This window comes from Suncus etruscus, chromosome 2, assembly GCF_024139225.1.
Source record: "Suncus etruscus isolate mSunEtr1 chromosome 2, mSunEtr1.pri.cur, whole genome shotgun sequence".
Classification (NCBI taxonomy): domain Eukaryota; kingdom Metazoa; phylum Chordata; class Mammalia; order Eulipotyphla; family Soricidae; genus Suncus; species Suncus etruscus.
Window position 1 is genome coordinate 57,779,782 of NC_064849.1, and position 3,405 is coordinate 57,783,186.

Sequence of the window (3,405 nt, forward strand, 5' to 3'; positions counted from 1 at the left end):
TTCCAGGTTTTTGAGGAATCATTATATTGTTTTTCATAAAGGCTGGACTAGACAGCATTCCCACCAGCAATGAATGCAAGTTCCTTTCTTCCCACATCTCCACCAGCACTGATTGTTCTTTGATATGTGCCAGTCTCTGTGCTGTGAGATGGTACCTTATTGTTGTTTTGATTTGTGATGATTAGTGATGCGGAGCATTTTTTCATGTGCCTCTTGATCTTTTGTATTTCTTCTTTGAGGAAGTGTCTGTTCATTTCTTCTTCCCATTTTTTGATGGGGTTAGATATTTTTCATGCTAAGTTCTGTCAGTACTTTGCATATCTTAGATATTAGCCCTTGTCTGATGGGTATTGGGGTGAAGTTTCCCCCACTTTGTAGGTGACCTACAAAAATTTTTTTAAAGTTACTCTATCCCTGTTATTTCTAATTAACTTGAGACTGACCTGTAGAGGTTGGATAAGATTTAGATCATTTTAAAATAGATGGTACCAAGACCAAGCAGATGTATGAACATTGAGTAAAAATAAAAAAGCGATCAGACTTAGGAGCTGGAGAAATAGCATGGAGGTAGGGCATTTGCCTTGCATGTAGAAGGACTGTGGTTTGAATCCCCCATGCCTGCAAGGAGATATTTCTGAGTGCAGGGCTAGGAGTAACCCCTGAATGCTTCCGGGTGTGACCCAAAAACCAAAAAAAAAATCAGACTTAAACACCAAATTCAAAGTCAATGACAAAGGAATCAATATCAATCTACAACAAGCTATACACAGAGGGGACAAGTTATACAGCAGCTTGAGGGGCAAAGAAGGGGGATATGGGATACATGCTGGGAACAGGGGTGGAGGGAGGACAACACTGGTGGTGGGAATGCCCCTGATTCAATGTCACTATGTACCTTAAATATTACTGTGAGGGGCCAGAGAGATAGCATGGAGGTAGGGCATTTGCCTTGCATGCAGAAGGACTGTGGTTTGAATCCCAGCATCCCATATGGTTCCCCGAGCTTGTCAGGAGCGATTTCTAAGTGTAGAACCAGGAGTAACCCCTGAGCGCTGCCGGGCGTGACCCAAAAACCAAAAATAAAAATTACTGTGACTTTGGTCACAATAAAAATGATTAAAAATAAAAGATTTAAATCATTTGTCATTTTACTGCTGTTGCTAATGTGTACATGTTGTGTGTGTGTTTATGTTTGTATATGTGTGTATTCTACTCTATGGGTGGCAATGTGTACTTTGAAACATCAGGAAGTATAAAATGTTTTCTTTTGTAATATTACTAGTCATTACTAATCATGCCTTAGTACATTCATTTGTTGTTCTGAATATAAAAAAATGATATTCTTTTTTTTTTTCCAGATGAGAGTGTGAACATAGTCCCTCACTACCTCAAATTATGCAGTTGAATTTCCCACATTTGGGGAAATTGCAGAGATCAGCAGAGCTGGAGTTCAATGGATAAGCCCCACTTTGGGAAAACCACCTTCAAGATCATGGTATTTTCCCTGCCAGTTAAGTAATGATATTCTTTTTTATTTTTTGGGCCACGCCCGGTGATGCTCAGGGGTTCCTCCTAGATATGTGCTCAGAAATCGCTCCCGGTTTGGGAGACCACATGGGATGCTGGGGGACTGAACCGTGGTCTGTCCTAGGTTAGTGTGTGGAAGGCAAATGCCCTACCGCTTGCACCACTGCTCCAGCCCCTGTATTGATAGTCTTGATACTTTTTTCCTTTTTTGTTGTTAACTAGAATACTTCCAAAAAGAGAATTCCCTTGTTTGATCATATAGGAAAAACAAAAGGTATGTTTCTTTTTTTCTTTTTGACCATACCTGGTGGTGCTCAAAAGCTTATTTCTGCTTTTACACTCAGGGATCACTTCTGTTGGGCTCAGGAGGTCTTATGGGATGCTGGGAATTGAACGTGGGCTGTCTGCGCATGCAAGGCAAGCACCCTACATCCTGTACCATCATTCTGGCCCAGAAGTGTTTAATCTTTTTTTTTGTTTTGTTTTGTTTTTGGGCCACACCCGGTGACGCTCAGGGGTTACTCCTGGCTACGAGCTCAGAAGTCGCTCCTGGCTTGGGGGACCATGGGGATTGAACCGCGGTCCCTCCTAGGCTAGCGCTGGCAAGGCAGACATCTTACTCTAGCGCCACCGCACCGGCCCCAGAAGTGTTTAATTTTTAACTTTATTTGAGTTCCAAGTAATAGGTTGATAGTGATGGGGTAAAGAAAGGAAACGAATAGGGAGCAATTGAGAATGAATATAGAATTTCAGTTGTAGGAAATACAAGCTTTATCATATATTTTCTACAGCAAAAAAATTTTTTGTTGCTTTTCCAGTTACACCTGGCTCAGTTCTCAAAGAGATGGGATCCTGGGAACCAAACCCAGGTTGGTCATGTGCAAGGCAAGTGCCCTGCCCACCATACTATCGCTCCAACCCTGTTTAAACTTATACATTTTTGTGTTCTTTCAAACATACCTAAAAATCTCAATTTTCAGTGACTCTAATTAAATTATTAATTAATTTAATGAATCTTACAGTACCTAAAATAGCTTTAGGGTAATAATAGTTAACATATACAAAAAATAGGGCCCGGAGAGATAGCACAGCGGCGTTTGCCTTGCAAGCAGTCGATCCAGGACCAAAGGTGGTTGGTTCGAATCCTGGTGTCCCATATGGTCCCCCATGCCTGCCAGGAGCTATTTCTGAGCAGACAGCCAGGAGTAACCCCTGAGCACCACCGGGTGTGGCTCAAAAACAAACAAACAAACAAACAAAAAAATAACATATACAAAAAATAAATGAACCTTTGACTGATTTAATTATTTTTTCAGCCATATGGAAGTCAACCAGTTTGGAACACATTTAAAGTAGGTAGACAAAAACTCAAAAAACATCAATGATGAAATAAATGTGTTATCTGTTTAAGGCGTTAGTTTTAAGGTCAAACCAGTGAGACAAATACATTTGTATAAATTTATAAATCTATTAATACGTTTATTAGTCTATAAATGTCAGTATGTGTGGGGAGAGAGGCTGGGAAATGAGGAAAATTTTGCAAGCTGGCCTTAAATATAAAAGAAAGTCTCTGTTTAGAAACTTGTATTCCTGCTGTTATGAACGCAGGAGAAAGTCATCCAGTCAAACAACCTGTCTAGGATAATAGTGCCACAAGCATTGCAACCATTTTCTTTTTTTCTTTTCTTTTTTTTTTTTTTTTTTGGTTTTTGGGTCACAGCCGTTTGACGCTCAGGGGTTACTCCTGGCTATGCGCTCAGAAATTGCCTGGCTTGGGGGGGACCATATGGGACGCCGGGGATCGAACCCTGGTCCGTCCTATGCTAGCGCTTGCAAGGCAGACACCTTACCTCTAGCGCCATCTTCCCGGCCCCTGCA

At 41.1% G+C, this 3,405-nt stretch overlaps 1 non-coding gene across 1 annotated transcript; it reads right to left on the reverse strand.

Moving 5' to 3' along the window:
• Window positions 1–1,357: 1,357 nt before the first annotated feature.
• Window positions 1,358–1,519, reverse strand: LOC126002866 (U1 spliceosomal RNA). Its single transcript, XR_007493479.1, has one exon. It is a non-coding gene; the product is annotated as a U1 spliceosomal RNA (small nuclear RNA).
• Between the last annotated feature and the right edge of the window lie 1,886 nt (window positions 1,520–3,405).